This window comes from Cervus canadensis, chromosome X (genome assembly GCF_019320065.1).
Source record: "Cervus canadensis isolate Bull #8, Minnesota chromosome X, ASM1932006v1, whole genome shotgun sequence".
Taxonomy (NCBI): Eukaryota; Metazoa; Chordata; class Mammalia; order Artiodactyla; family Cervidae; genus Cervus; species Cervus canadensis.
The window spans coordinates 28,811,017-28,827,605 of NC_057419.1; the positions used below are offsets into that span (position 1 = coordinate 28,811,017).

Genomic DNA, 16,589 nt, shown 5'->3' on the forward strand with positions numbered 1-16,589 from the left:
TCGGACATGACTGAGTGACTGAACTGAAGTGAACTGAACTGAAGCAGTTCTCACCTGTGTTTCTCCATATGTGCCTATGTTTCCAGCTTCAGAGATGATGTTTTGCCATTTTCCCAATTCTTTTTTAGAATTTTCTTGTCTAAGAAAAGTCACTGACTCATCCACATTTTTCTTGATGTAAGGATGGTAGTGACATTGTCCATGCACTGTAAAAGCAAAAGCAGAAATGAGAAGTCACCTGGTCATCTCTTGTCTACATTCTTTGATGAATTATTTGTTCAAGTCTGTTGCCCATTTTTTAAAAAATGAGTTATTTGCCCAATTATTAAATTACAAGAATTTTTATATATCCAAAATAAAAGTCCTTTATAAATATGTGCTTGGCAAATACTTTCTCTCAGTCTATGACTTTTTGTTTTCTTAATTTTAAAGATCAGAAGGCCTTTATTTTTTAACTTCAAAAAAATTTATTGAAGTAAAAGTTCTTTATTTTTTATGTAATTCAATGTATACAAGAAAAAAGAGGAGACTGAAAAAGTTGTCTTAAAGTTCAACATTCAGAAAACTAATATCATGGCCTCTGGTCCCATCACTTCATGGCAAATAGATGAGGAAACAGTGGCAGACTTTATTTTTGGGGGGACTCCAAAATCACTGCAGATGGTGATTGCAGCCATGAAATTAAAAGATGCTTGCTCCTTGGAAGGAAAGTTATGACCAACCTAGACAACCTGTTAAAAAGCAGAGACATTACTTTGCCAACAAAGGTCCATCTAGTCAAAGCTATGGTTTTTCCAGTAGTCATGTATGAAAGTGAGAGTTGGACTGTAAAGAAAGCTGAGCACCAAAGAATTGATGATTTTGAACTATGGTGTTGGAGAAGACTTTTGAGAGTCCCTTGAACTGCAAGGAGATCCAACCAGTCCATCCTAAAGGAGATCAGTCCTGGGTGTTCATTGGAAGGACTGATGTTGAAGCTGAAACTCCAATACTTTGGCCACCTGATGCGAAGAGCTGACTCATTGGAAAAGCCCCTGATGCTGGGAAAGATTGAAGGTGGGAGGAGAAGGGGACGACAGAGGATGAGATGGTTGGATGGCATCACCAACTCAATGGACATGAGTTTGGGTAAACTCCGGGAATTGGTGATGGACGGGGAGGCCTGGTGTGCTGCAGTCTATGGGGTCACAAAGAGTCAGACACGACTGAGTGACTGAACTGAACTGAATGTATCCATTTTTTTTTCCTTTATGGTTCATGCTTTTTGTGTCCTATCTAAGAAATCTCTGCTTAAACCAAGGTCACAAAGATTCGGTCCTAGGTTTTATTCTAGAAATCCAGGTCTATGATCCATTTCATGGTTAATTTTTGCATATGGTGTGAGATAAGAATAAAGGTTCATTTTTGTGTGTAGATATTCAGTTCATTTAACAATTGTTTTCAAAGCAACTACTAGCATATACCTAGAACTATACTAGGTGGAGCAAATTATTTCACCTCAGTCCGGAATCTAACTCTTAGCTACTTAGATTCAGAAAAGCATATTGTTCATAGATTCAGAGAGGATCAAGACTTTTCATAACAAGCTACCTATGATTAACTGTAAGCAAAATAACCAGAAAATGCTAATGAATTCGTTAATTTCTACAGCAATTTAGAATACCTCTAGCTGTGCATGCTTTAATATTTGTGGGGTCAGGACAGGAATATAAATGGAAGCCCATATAGTATATATCTTAATATAGGCTAACAGTGTGTGTGTGTGTGTGTGTGTGTGTGTGTGTGTGTGTGTTTAGTCACTCAACTGTGTCTGACTCTTCTCCACCCCATGGACTGTAGCCCACCAGGCTTCTATGACTGGTGGCAGCTAGAGTCCCCTCCTCTGTACCACACTACAAGGTGGAGCCAGCCCAGATATCCAGATTCTGTTCACGTTTTCCTGCTAAAAGCTTGACTAACCCTCCCGCCCCCCTCCCACCATCCCCAGGGATATGCAGCACATGCCTTGAAAGCAGGCTGAGGACATTTTGGCAGAGAACTCCAGGGTGTTCTAGAAGGGGAGTACGAGTCCCAAGGCATGTACTCTATCTCCATGACCACATGGACTCCGAGGAGGAGAAGAGCTAAAGCAGGGCCCCCTTAAACATGGCACCCAAGGCCATGATCCAAGGCATACCCTGCCCACTGGTGAGGTACTAGAAGGTAAACAATGCTGCTGGGGAATTCATGCAAAAGGAGGGTGATTTCACGAGCTCTGAAGGTGAGGCCCAGTTGTCCATCTCCTGGCATAGAACATTTTCTGGACCACAAGGACACTTGTCCCCCAAATTCAGGTGTGTGTCTTCTGTGATAGAGCTGACACAGTTTGCTTCCCCCAAGATCATCCTTTTCTCTGAGCATCTGGGGCTTCAAAGAACTCCCCACAGGTCCAGGGGGTTAGAGGATGAGAGAGGACACCCACCTGGCACCCACCTAGAAGCCCAGCATATCTAGCTGCCAAAGTGAAGGAGGAAGCCCACGAGAAGCTTTGGGAAGCCCTGTGGGGCTGCACACACCTCTGAGAGTGGACCCTGGGCTGCAGTTAATCAACAGTGTCAGCAGTTGGGAAGAAGATCTGCACACAGAGTGAAGAGAATGAGGACAGGCTGGGACTCACTTTCACCTCCCCCTCTGTCAGCACACCCAACCACTCTCTTCACTCTCTTTGGAAGATTGTGCCTTCCAAATCTTAAGCAAATTCCTCTTTGGGCCAACTCTAACCCAAAACTAAGGGAATGGGATCCTTGGAAATGTGATTGCAGCTCACCGAGTCAGCACACTCCATACAACCATGCTAGGAAACCAGCCACAAATTCACTGACAGAGCTCCCCAACAACCAGCTCTGAACCTGATGAGAGAAAGTACAGGATGGATGGATGGATGGACAGATGGAAACCCTGGAAATATCCTTCTACTGATCAGAGCAAGTTTTATCATCTGGAAGATGAAATATATACGAAAGTGATTAAGACTTTTCCTAAAAAAAAAAAAAGACTTTTCCTGCTAGGATGGGACATAGGAAATCTTTACATGCCTCAGGTGGATTTATTTTAATTTTAATTTATTTATTTAGGCTGTGCCACACAGCATGTGGGATCTTAGTTTCCCTGATCAGGGACTGAACCCGCGCCCGCTGCAGTGGAAGGACAGAGTCTTAACCACTGGAAGCCCTAGGAGAATTTAGAAGGACAGCAGTTTTTCTGAACTGGGTTATGATACTCATGTTAACAGCCTCCAAAGTTCCCATGGCACTTTGCTGCAGCAAATGTTTTTAAAATATTTTTTTCAGAGAAAGCCCCAAGCACACATAAGAACACTATTGTTCTTTTATCTCAGGGGGAATGAATGTAACACAAATTGTGAAGACTCCACATTGTTAAAATGCACAAATTCACTTCCAATGGTGTTTAGAATACTTGAAAAAGATAAAATGTTTATTAGAATCAAAGTCCCTTTGAGAGATTTATTTTCTCTATCTTTATTCTCACACCTAAAGAAAGTGCTGAGTTGTAGATTAACACTTCAAGGTCTTGACCACTTTTTACCCTGAAAAAAAGAGCCAAAATGTTTGTCATTCCAGGAGCATAATCAGTTGAGCCGACACACAATAACATAGTTAATTCACCAACGGAATTTGTTGCCATAGCTCCAGGGAGGGACAGGGTGGAGGAAACAATGGCCTTTTTCACCACAACCTGCCTGTCCCCACACAACAGGCCATCACTGAGCCAGCACAGAGCACGGCAATTGTCAGTGAACAACAGCCCTGAGAGGACAACAGGAAGCTGGTGGTAAATAAAGGAAGAGCGCCTGGCAACTTGGATCTCCGCTAATTCAAGCTCTGGGACACGACTACCTCCTCCAGCTTATCTTTAAGCTTAACCTTTGGTCAACTGTTACCGTGAATCCACAGAAAGAAAATGAAAGGACTCTAAAACAGAACGGAAGCAGACCGGGAGGAGACATGGTGGGTCACCAGGGTGGCACCATGGAAGAGGATACCAGGAATAATTGCACTCCCCAAATGGGACGCAAGGTAAGGTACCCGCTTTCCTATTGATTTGTATCTCTTTGATTATCAAAGTTCAAAAAGTAAAGTCCTGTATCTGTGAGTATAACAAACCTGTGATAATTAATAAAATCACACTCTAAAGAGAAATATTGGGAATTCCCGGGCAGTCCAGTGATCAAGGCTCTGTGCTTTCACTGCCAAGGGCCTGGGTTCAGTCCCTGGGAGGAGAACTAGGACCCCACAGCCATGCGAGCAGCAAAAAGAAAGTAAAACAGAGAAATTATCCCTTCCATCTTAAGGTGATAAAAAAAAAAAAAATCTCTGGCTAATGGTTCTTTATCCCCTGACTGAGGATGCAAGCACTCTGGACAGAGATAAATGACAGGAACAAATTCTCTTCCTAAAAAAAGTTCAAATAGATTACTATATGTAAAACAGATAAGCAACAAGGACCTACCATATAGCACAGGGAACTATATTCAATGTCTTGTAATAACCTATAAGGGAAAAGAATCTAAAAAAGAATACATGTGTATGTGTGTGTGTGTATATAACTGAATCACTTTGCTGTACATATGAAACTAGCACAACATTGTAAATTCTTCAATTAAAAAAAATTTTTTTAAAAACGTCAAATCACTGTGAGAAAATGTAGGTAGTTCAAGGCCAAGAATGACGCTGTGGGAGCCTGCGGGTGCCATAGAAATATTTTAAGAAAATGTTCATTATCCTATAAAATGAGAAAAATTCCCCCAATGGCTCAGCAGGTAAAGAATCCGCCTGTGGTGCAGGAGATACAGGAGATATAGGGTTCAGTCCCTGGGTCAGGAAGATCCCCTGGAGAAGGAAATGGCAACCCCCTCCAGTATTCTTGCCTGGGAAATGCCATGGACAGAGGAGCCTGGCGGTCTACAGTACAAAAGACCACAAAGTGTTGAATACGACTAAGCATGCATGCATCGTGTCACATTCCTAGTAGAAAAGTCACAAAATCTTGATTTGAATATCCATTTCAGAATTCCTTACAGTGTAACTATCATGTGAGTGATACTATCTTCTACAATGTTTTATTTTTGGAGGGAGGAGGTGTGCCTAGCGGAATGTGCATTTTAGAGGAGCCTTGATAAACCAAAAGAGTTATAGATGGCAAAAGTTTAGGTGGTGAGACAAAAAAGGAGGATTCTGGATAATGTGAAGAAAAGACTAGGATCAGCAATGATGTAATCTCTGCTTCACAGTAAAGCTGGTTTCACGCCACTCCTCAGAGAGTGGTTTCTCTGGCCTTAAGACACTGGCCCTGCTCTTTCCTGTCCTAGTACTCCTTCAAAACTTTCCCATGCCCTTGGGAGTGGCTGTGGATGACTGGTTAAAGAATCATATGCCTCCGAAAGTGATCTAGGGCCATAATCACCAGGAACTTGAAATACATGACTGGTAGGTCATTTCTCCCAATTGGTGTTAATTGCCTCCATATTACCTCAGATTTGGAGAAATTTGTATGTTGACTCATGAATGTCATCAGCTTATTTTATTGAGTTCGTGGGAGACTCAGGTGGCATTTTAGTCACTCATTCATTTATTCACTCATTCATGCCTCATGCCAAAAATAGATTTGAAGTGGTATCAAAACAAGTAGATTCAGTTCCTGATTGATTCTGATGTGGAAAATTGATTTGATCTTTCTATGTACAGTTATGTAGAATTCAATCTGTACAAACATCACTCTGTACTCCCATAACTCTTGTGAACTGAAAAATATCCAAAGGCTTCTAATCTCATGGAGTTCCTAATAGTGTCACTTATTATTGTAATAAGAGCTGACATTTTTAGTTCTTATAGGTGGCATTCAGTTCAGTTCAATTGCTCAGTCGTGTCCGATTCCTGCAGCACGCCAGGCTTCCCTGTCCATCACCAACTCCCAGAGCTTGCTCAAACTCAAGTCCGTCGAGTCAGTGATGCCATCCAACCATCTCATCCTCTGTCATCCCCTTGTCCTCCTGCCTTCAGTCTTTCCCAACACAAGGGTCTTTTCCAACACGTAATTTCTTCGAATCAGGTGGCCAAAGTACTGGAGCTTCAGCTTTAGCATCAGTCCTTCCAATAAATATTCAGGACTCATTTCCTTTAGGATTGACTGATTTGACCTCCTTGCAGTCCAAGGGACTCTCAAGAGTCTCCTCCAATACCGCAGTTCAAAAGCATCAATACTTCGGTGCTCAGCTTTCTTTATAGTCCAACTCTTACATCCATACATGACTACTAGAAAAACCATAGCTTTGACTAGGTGGACCTTTGTCAGTTAAAGAATGTCTCTGCTTTTTAATATGCTGTCTAGGTTTGTCATAGCTTTTCTTCAAAGGAGCAAACGTCTTTTAATATCATGGCTGCAGTCACCATCTGCAGTGATTTTGGAGGCCAAGAAAAGAAAGTCAATCACTATTTCCATCATTTCCCCCATCTATTTGCCATGAAGGGATGGGACTGGATGCCATGACCCATGAACTTTGCTTTTTGAATGTTGAGTTTTAAACCAGCTTTTTCACTCTCCTCTTTCACTTTCCTCAAGAGGCTCTTTAGTTCTTCTTCGCTTTCTGCCATAAGGGTGGTGTCATGTTCATATCTAAGGTTACTGATATTTCTCCTGGCAATCTTAATTCCAGCTTGTGATTTATCCAGCCTGGCATTTCACATGATGTACTCTGCATATAAGTTATATGAGCAAGGTGATGATATACAGCCTTGAAGTACTCCTTTCCCAATTTGGAATTAGTCTGTTGTTCCATGTCCAATTCTAACTGCTGTTTCTTGACCTTGACCTCTTTTCTTGAGAGGAGATACATATCCTTTCCTAAGTAATTTTCATGTCTTATTTCACTTGATTAAATCCAGTGAAAGTATTCAATCTCCTAACCACTAGCCTATTGTGCTCATTTGTGCCTTAGCTTCTCCCAGTTAAATGGAATAAGTTTATTTAACCTCTTTGGGCCAGCAAATAGAATTATATCTTTAATTATAGCAATAATAAAGTGATTGTATTAACATTTTCATCCTGCTTTTCTGTTCTCCATGTATTTTCCATACAGAAGTTGACCTCAGTTTCTGTAAATTTAACTTTCTGACTGCCAGCCCTTTTGGGCATTGTACATTGATACCCATGACCATTTCTGGCTATTGCTAATGGTGTTGCTTGCAGTTAATAGTTATAAGCACTGTCATTACATATTGTATCTGAATGGTGAGGATAATTATGAATTTAGTAGTACAGTTGACCCTTGAACAATGCAAGGGTTAGAAGGCCGACTCTGTGCAGTTGAAAATCCGAGTATATAACTTATCTGCCCTAAAGGATGAAACCAACCACAGGTGGTGCATTACTATACTATTTACTGTTGAAAACAATAAGTGGACCCACACAGTTCAAACCCATATTGTTCAAAGGTCAACTGCATTTTTAATCTCTCCAAGAATGGAAACTCCCTTTATATGAAAGAGTTATTCACTTTCCACATATTTAACTTTAGTACTCGATTGACACTTATTCTGGAAGTAAGAGAATACCTGAACATCATCTCAGTACCTCTTACCCCAAATGCTATGAGGTAGATATTATTTATATTCTCATTTTCAAGTGAAAATTGAGGCTCAGAGAGGTTAAATGAATTGTCCAAGGTAAAAAGGAGAGGGCTGGAATTCAGATTCTTGGGATCCAGTTTCACTGTTTCTTTAAACCTACACCAACAAATAAGGTAGCCACTAACCAAAAATGTAAAGTTTACTTTCTCACTTGTACTAGTCACATTTCAAGTGCTCAGTAGTCACAGGGAGCTAGTGGCAACCTTATTGAGACACTGCAGATACAGAATATTCCATCACTTCAGAAAATTCAATCGCATAACGCTGCTTTAAGTCATAATGTCTCTTTTAGATACATTGACACATTTCCTCAAAATATATTGCAATTCTGTTACAAATTATATGGATTTAAAATTTTCCTGTGAAGTTTTTTCATTTGCATAGCACCAAGTTAACTTTGATCTGCAAATTAATAATATAGATAAGAGTCAAGGAGACATTATACACTTCAGAGACCAAAGATTTTTAAGCATCATCAAGTAACTCCAGAAGCACTCACTTAGATACAAGCAACTGATACAATAATTACATATCATTTTTATTTATTCATTAAAACCAGGATCCCCTACAGTACCCTGGTAGGAAATAACGTGGTTAGCCTAGTTCTTTCTGCTATTCCAAAATTCTTTGTAAAGTCATTTTATACTAATTATTTACCTTCCTCTCTTCCTCTGGATTATTAAGTCAGTAGCATAAAATACTTAAGTCAGTAGCATAAAATACTTTCACCCTGAAATTTTTATTAGCTCAAGATACAATTCCAAAGTCCTTACTCCTTGCACTGTATCCCAGGACTTCCTAGGGGGCTTGCACCTATGGACCACTCACAGAGCCTGGCACATAGTAGGGGTTCTGTGAAAATCTGTTGATTGGTGTGTAGGCCATAAGAGAAGAAAGAAAAATTAATAGAAACAACATAACTGCATGTTGAATATTTAGTCTTTTTTTAAAAATTTATTTTATTATTATTATTTTTAATTTGGTCACACTGGATCTTAGTTTCAGCATGCAGGTTCTTAGTTGTAGCATGTGGGGTCTAGTTCCCCAAACAGGTATGGATCCAGGGCCCCTTGCACTGGGGATATAGAGTCCCAACCACTGAACCACTAGGAAAGTCCCATATTTTGTCTTTATTTGAAGGAAATTAAATAATTTAGAACTCTCCACATTTCTGAAGTTTAGTTATCTGAACATTTTCTTCTGCCACCTTTGAGAGCCAATCTCTGATTCAGGAGAGGCTGGAAAGAGATCTCGTTGCCATTAAACCTTTGGCAGCTCCTGTATAATATCTGTAGCAGAGTCGGAACCATTTGAAAGTCCAGCACAAGTGCCAAAAAGAAAACCACCACAACTATCTGAACATTTTTTTAAGCCACTTACTTAAAGGGAAAGTAGATAGTACATTTTCACTTTTTGTTCCAAAACACAATTAGGCCTTTTTCTTCTCATTCCTCTGTAATTTCTGCACATGAATCCTAATATTACAGGAACAGGTATTGATTTGCACAGCCTTCAGCTAACTCAACAGTCTTTGTCTCCTTTGCAAACTGTGTGGGAGACTGATCCACTGGACACATGTCCTCCAAACCCAATTAACAGGTGTGTCATCACTGCTACAGGCTACTGTGCTGATTGATCGTTCTTCCTCTGAAAGTTGACAGGTGGAGCACATGCTCCATTCCTGATACAATTGAATCCGAATCTCTTGAAGACACTAAAGTCTCTGCCTGAACTGTTGAGTCCCACTCACTGCGGTCCTCTAAAGCAAGCCTTGACTGTCAAGCATTTGGGCACTCTCACAGGCTCACCTCAACGGCTCAATTCGCACACAAAAAAGATGGGAGTAAGAGGCTGGACTTGGGGGTGTGTGAAACCTGGGGTTCCCTTGGTCTTCCTAGGCTGGAAACTATGGGGAGAAAAGGAATCTTACTGGGTTGTTTTTTTTTTTTTTTATCTTTTCTTCTGAGGGACTTGAAGCCAGCTTTCGAACACCATGGAGTAAAGAATATACAAGAACTGGCTTAAAATTAATCTTGCCCCATGCTCACAATGAGACTTCATAATGTGAAAACATATTTATTTCAATCTTGCCCCAGGTATTAAGACATTTTTTTTAAGTTCTCCGTCTTTTCAAAAACTATAAATCACCCCCCTACCTCTTTGTCTGTCTCTGTCTCTGTCTCTGTCTGTCTCTCCCTCACACACACACACACACACCATATAGAGAAAAAGGAATTTTAGAAATTGGAAAGGATGACCCAGGACAAAAAGGAAACATGTTTCAAATCTGTCTTCCTCATTCCATTGTTGTTGTTCAGTCACTAAATGTCAATAATGCCAAAGTTGAGAAATCTTCAGTTCAGTTCAGTTCAGTCACTCAGTCATGTCCGACTCTTTGTGACCCCATGGACTGCAGCACACCAGGCTCCTCTGTCCTCCACCATCTCCTGGAGCTTGCTCAAACTCATGTCCATTGAGTCGGTGATGTCATCCAACCATCTCATCCTCTATCGTCCCCTTCTCTTCCTACCTCCAATCTTTCCCAGCAAGAGTGTCTTTTCCACTGAGTCGGCTCTTCATGTCAGGTGGTCAAAGTATTGGAGCTTCAGCTTCAGGCTCATTCCATTAAGATGGAAACAAAAAATATAGAAGCATTTAAATAATTATTTTGAAAGCAAAAACTAGTGTGATTAGAATTTTTAACTATACCATCATATTTACTAAAAAACCTCGATCTTTTAAGAGTTTGCCCTAAAAAGGGAGGGGGATTCTCTGGTGGTCCAGTGGTTAGGACTCTGCTTCCTCTGCATGGGACACGGGTTCCATCTCTGGTCAGGGAACTAAGATCTCACAAGCTGCATGATGCAGTCAAAAAAAAAAAAAAACTTTGCCCTACAAAAAAACTTTGGGCTTCCCTGGTGGCTCAGACAGTAAAGCGTCTGCCTGGAATGCGGGAGAGACAGGTTCGATCCCCGGGTCAGGAAGCTCCCCTGGAGAAGGAAATGGCAACCCACTCCGGTACTCTTGCCTGAAAAATTCAATGGACTGAAGAGCCTGGTAGGCTACAGTCCATGGGGTCGCAAAGAGTTGGACACAACTGAGCGACTTCACTTCTTCTTCTTTTGCCCTACAAATATATTTTTTGCTCTATATTCTTTGAGAGTAGAAGCTATCACATTTATCTTAGATACCTGGCTCCTGACATACTGTAGATGCTTTGTAAATGTTTGTTGAATGAGTGAAAGAAATGTAAATCGTTGTTTATTCTGTATTCTCCTTGTCCGGGGAGAGTCCTCAATTTGTCCATCTAAGGTCATCTAGGAGAATGAGTGAATTTCACCTCAGCCTTTGAATCATAGATCAGTGTTGGGTGAACCAACTTCAACTTGACCCCAGCCTCTAAATTGATTGACATTATCAATAACAACAGCAACAAAGACGTGATCACTGTTTACAAGGCATGCATGAGTGCTAAGTTGCTTCAGTGGTGTCTGACTCTTTGCAACCCTATGAACTGTAGCCTGCTAGGTTCCTCTGTCCATGGGATTCTCCAGGCAAGAATACTGGAGTGGGTTGCCCTTTCCTCCTCCAAGGGATCTTCCGGGCCCAGGAATCAAACCCGAGTCTCTTCCTTCTCCTTCATTGGCAGGCAGGTTCTTTACCACTAGCGCCACCTGGGAAGCTGTTTTCAAGGTTCTCCATGCTAAATCCTGCCAGACTCCTAGGGTTGCTAGAGGTTTGTGATATCTGAAGTCCAGGTGGGACCTGCTTAGAGATAGCAAAGATGGCAGACTCACTCTCCACAACTTTCTCAGTTGCCCAGAGATGGGCAGAGTTGGATAAACCTTCGAGAGAGATGGCTAAGACTTGTACACAGATTTGCCTCATAAATGCTTTTCCATGTGACTATCACACTTTTCCTTAGGATGACAACTGAAGGATTTTCTTAAATATCACACATGGAATTCAAGACGAAAATGGAGCATTAATCAAAGAGTTTTGTAGGGTTTTCTTCATTATACGAGGTAGGAGTTATAATCACCAGGAAGCACAGAAGACTTCTTACCCTATACAGTACAGACAAGTAGGTTGATTATCTAAAAAATAAAATGGTTAAAATGGAGACTTGTTTTAAAAAATGATAAATATATACACTAAATATTTTATGTAAATTTAAAATAAATATGGTATTAATTTGTTGATGCTTTAATTGGGCCACTGATTAGAGCTCTATGTTTTCTTCATTGCATGCATGCTTAGTCGCTGAGTCATGCCCAACTCTTTGCGACCCCATGGACTACAGCCTGCCAATCTCCTCTGTCCTTGGAATTTTCCAGGCAAGAATACTGGAGTGGGTTGCCATTTCTTGCTCCAGGGGATCCTCCCCACCCAGGGATCAAACCCATGTCTCCTGCATTGGCAGGCAGATTCTTTACCACTGTGCAGGCATACATATAGGCAATGTCTCTGGTTTCCATTTTTGGTGAATTCTAAATGAAGTGAAAAGTTGAGATACTCTGAAAACACTCTGCATGTGGAATCCTAGATTTGGGGGAATTTTGTCCCTATCTTTTACAGTAGTCTTGTTCTCACCTAATTTAATAACAATTAAAAAAAAAATCCCATGACTATCTTTTCTTTATAAAACAACTTAGTTTCTTTTTTTTTAAAAGCACCTTTTTCTCATCATTTTATCCGTTTATATAACATTTAATTAACTGGTATCTTTCCAATCACAAGTACAATTGGCATAAATAGATTTGGGGGAAAATTTAGGTAACTCTTTTTTAAAAATTATTTCTTTCTTTAATTATGGTTGCACTGGATCTTCACTGCTGTGTGCTGGCTTTCACTAGTTGCAGTGAGAGGGGGCTGCTCTCTAGCTGTGGCTTCTCATTGTGGGGGGCTTCTCATGTTGTGGAGCACTGGCTCTAGGCTCACGGGCTTCAGTATTTGCGGCTCCCGGGCTGCAGAGCTCAGGCTCAGTAGTTGAGGCGCATGGGCTCAGTTGCCCTGCAGCATGTGGGCATGTGGTCTTCCCAGACCAGGGATAGTACCCATGTCTCCTGCACTGGCAGGCAGATTCTTCGCCACTGGGTCATCAGGGAAGTCCACTACTGTTCCTTTTTGGGCAAAAAAAAAAATGTTAATATATTGGTGATCAGAGCAGGAAAGAAATCTTTTTGTCTTCCATGTCTCAGATATACTGCCTTATTTAATGAGTACCTACTTTGGGGTAGGCCCTCCAGAGATAGAAAGAGACATTCTTTCAAAGATATGATTCACATTTTAAAGTATAGAAGTCAATTTTTTAAAGCATATTCACAGGGTCCTGTAACCATGAACACAATTTAATTTTAGAACACTTTCGTCATCCCCCAAAAGAAACCCTGTACTTATTAGCAGTCACTCTCCATTCCCTCGGCATACCCCCAGCACCAGGCAACCATGAATCTACTTTCTGTCCTATGGATTTACCTATTCTGGACATTACAGATAAATGAAATCATACAATATGTGTGTTTTTTTGTTTCTGGTTTCTTTCACTTAGCACATGTTTTCAAGATTTATTCGTGTTGTAGTGTATATTGGTGCTCCATTCTTTTTGTGGCCAAATAATATTCCATTGTATGAATATACCACCATTTGTTTCTCCATTCATCATCTAAGGACATATGGGTGTTTTCATGTCTCGGTTAAAGTGACATTCACGTACTGCTATGACATTCACGTACACATTTTTTTGTGGACATATATTTTCAATTCTCTTAGGAGTGGAATTGGTAATTTAAGTGGTAACTTGACGTTTAACTTTTTGAGGAACTTTCAAACTTTGTTTCCCAAAGAGGCTGCCAATTTTACATTCCCACCATCAATGTGTGAGGGTTCCAATTTCTCCATGTACTCACCAATTCTTGTTATTTTCCATTGAAAAAAATTACACCCTTTCTAGTGTGTGTGAAGTGGCATCTCCTTGGGGATTTGATTTGCATTTCCCTAATGGCTAATGATGTTGAGCATTTTTTAACACATTCATTGGCCATTTGTATATCTTCTTTGGAGAAATGTCTATTCAAATTTGTTGCCCACTTCGAATTGTGTTATTATGTCTCAAAGACACTTCTTTGCCCTAAAGCAAGGTTTCTCAATCCACCCTAAGGAAAATCAGTCCTGAATATTAATTGGAAGGACTGATGCTGAAACTCCAATACTTTGGCCATCTGATGCAAAGAACTGACTCATTTGAAAAGACCCTGATGCTGGGAAAGATTGAAGGTGGGAGGAGAAGGGAACGACAGAGGATGAGATGGTTGGATGGCATCACCGACTCAAAGGACGTGAGTTTGGGTAAACTCTGGGAGTTGGTGATGGACAGGGAGGCCTGGTGTGCTATAGTCCATGGGGTCACAAAGAGTTGGACACGAGTGAGCAACTGAACTGAACTGAAGGTTTCTCAGCTTTGGCATTATTGACATTTAGGGGATGGATAATTGTTGTGTGGGATTTTCCTGTGCATTGTAGTATGTTTAGCAGCATCTCTGGTTTCTACCCATCAGATGCTAGTAGCGCCCTCCAACTTCTGACTATCAAGACAGACACTGCAAAATCCCCTTGGGGGTAAGGAGACGAAATCTCTCCTAATCAAGATCTGCTGCTTGGAAAGATCTTTCTGTGCACCTAAGAAACACATAGAAACATAATTCAGTTTTAGTGGAGTGGTAGAAGCCAGTCTGAGTGGGTTGAGGATGATGTAAGAAAGTGGATGGACCCTGAGAGTAGGAACTGATCTTCCCAAGTCCAGTTGGTAAGTTAATTGACAAAATGAGACATAAGTATAAAAGTTACAAATGAGAATTAGCTAACAAGATTAGATAAACAATAATTCAATATAACACAAAACAGTTGTAAGACTAAATCTGAAAGTATTAGAAGTGCGGTATATCTAGAAATACAGGATTTCTGAAAAAGGGAATTTACTGTGAACTGGTCTCTGGGACAGAGTGTCATCCCTTGACCCTCCTGGGCATGGAGCTCAAATGTCTGTTAAGTGGCCTTTCCCTGTAGACAGCTCTCAGCTTCATTTCTCATGTTAGTCTCATCTCTTGGTAGGGATGTGGACACATCTGTCTCAGACATAGATGGTTAGAGCTGAGTTGTAGGCAGTATGTCCACAGATAACCCCTGAGGGCTTCTCAAGCTACTCTGGTTCCTGTCCTCAAGAGTCATTTGTGGACATACTGCCTACAACTCAGTTCCAGACCCACTCAGTCTCTATCTCTTAGTTCTAATTCCTGAAAGAGGGAATCTGAGGATCTGAGAAACCACTGAATAGGCCTGGCTTGTCTCTCTTAATCGGGTGTCCTAACCCAATTCCCTAGGCTGTGGGGTGGGGCAGTTTTCAGAGAATGGATGGGATGGGGTGAGGTAGAAATAAAGAAATAGGAACCACATCATAGATCCTTAAGCCATTCCACCACCTGTCCAGATTTGCCCTGACGTTTTTTCTTCTCAAAGATTTTTACCCCACTCCCTGCCCCCTAAAGGGCTTCCCAGGTGGTGTATTGGTAAAGAATCTACCTGCCAATGCAGGAGATGTGGGTTTGATCCCTGGGTTGGAAAGATCCCCTGGAGGAGAAAATGACAACCCACTCCAGTATTCTTGCCTGGGAAATCCCATGGACAGAGGAGCCTGGTGGGCTACAGTCAGTTGCAAAGAGTCAGACATGACTGAAGCTACTAAACAACTGCCCCCTAAAACATCTCTCACAGAAATAGCCTGACTATTGCTTGCCAGTTAAATATACGGTTACCACCATTTACCTCTTTCCTTCAGCACCTGTGGTACTGTGGTCTTGACCTCAAGTATTTTGACTTTAGAAAGGCGATGCTTCTATTTAATAATGTCTTGGTAGGGAGGTGTCATCTACACTGAAATGGGCCATTTTAACAAGAGAAATATATCTGTTTGGGGAGCAGTCTGAAACTTCTTCATCTCAATCTTCCCCCAGTGGCATAACAGTGGGGAATAAAGACTACCGAGTTGTTGGGAGATGGTACATCCTTCCCACTAGTTAATAAAGTGATGCCCTGCCTTCGCAGTCTATTAATTAAGACGGTAATCAGTGCATTCTTCAAGTTTGCTCTTTGAAACTCAAAGGCAATAAAATCAGAACACTACTCAGATTTTTTTTCTCATAAGGAAATGAATAACAAATTAGGGCCACAGAGATAGAGTAATCACATCTTGAATGATTTCTCCTGAGCATGCCTTTAATAACCTGTATGCGTCAGATAAGACGAACAAAGACAGGCAATGTTAATTATCTAGGAAAAGCTTCATCAAGGAGTTTTAGTCACATTAGCCCAGGGTTTCTCAGCCTTGGTACTGCTGGTATCTTGGGCCAGATAATTATTTGTTATGGGGAGCAACCCTGTGCATACAGTAGGATGCTTAGCAGCATCTCTGGTCTCTAACCAGTAGATGCCAATAGCACCCCTCCACCCAGCTTGTGACAACCAAAACTATCTCTCAGTTAAGTCGCTCAGTCGTGTCTGACTCTTTCCAGCCCTGTGGACTGCAGCACGCCAGGCCTCCCTGTCCATTACCAACTCCCGGAGTTTACTCAAACTCATGTCCATTGAGTCGGTGATGCCATCTAACCATCTTACCCTCTGCCGTCCCCTTCTCCCGCCTTCGATCTTTCCCAGCATCAGGGTCTTTTCAAATGAGTCAGTTCTTTGCATCAGGTGGCCAAAGTATTAGAGTTTCAGCTTCAACATTAGTCCTTCCAATGAACACTCAGGACTGATTTCCTTTAGGATGGACTGGTTGGATCTCCTTGCAGTCCAAGGGACTCTCAGGAGTCTTCTCCAATACCACAGTTCAAAACCATCAATTATTTG

At 41.2% G+C, this 16,589-nt stretch overlaps 1 non-coding gene across 1 annotated transcript; it reads right to left on the reverse strand.

The window, feature by feature from the left end:
• Nucleotides 1–8,890: 8,890 nt before the first annotated feature.
• Nucleotides 8,891–9,038, reverse strand: LOC122436213. Its single transcript, XR_006267968.1, has one exon. It is a non-coding gene; the product is annotated as a small nucleolar RNA SNORA12 (small nucleolar RNA).
• Nucleotides 9,039–16,589: the final 7,551 nt, after the last annotated feature.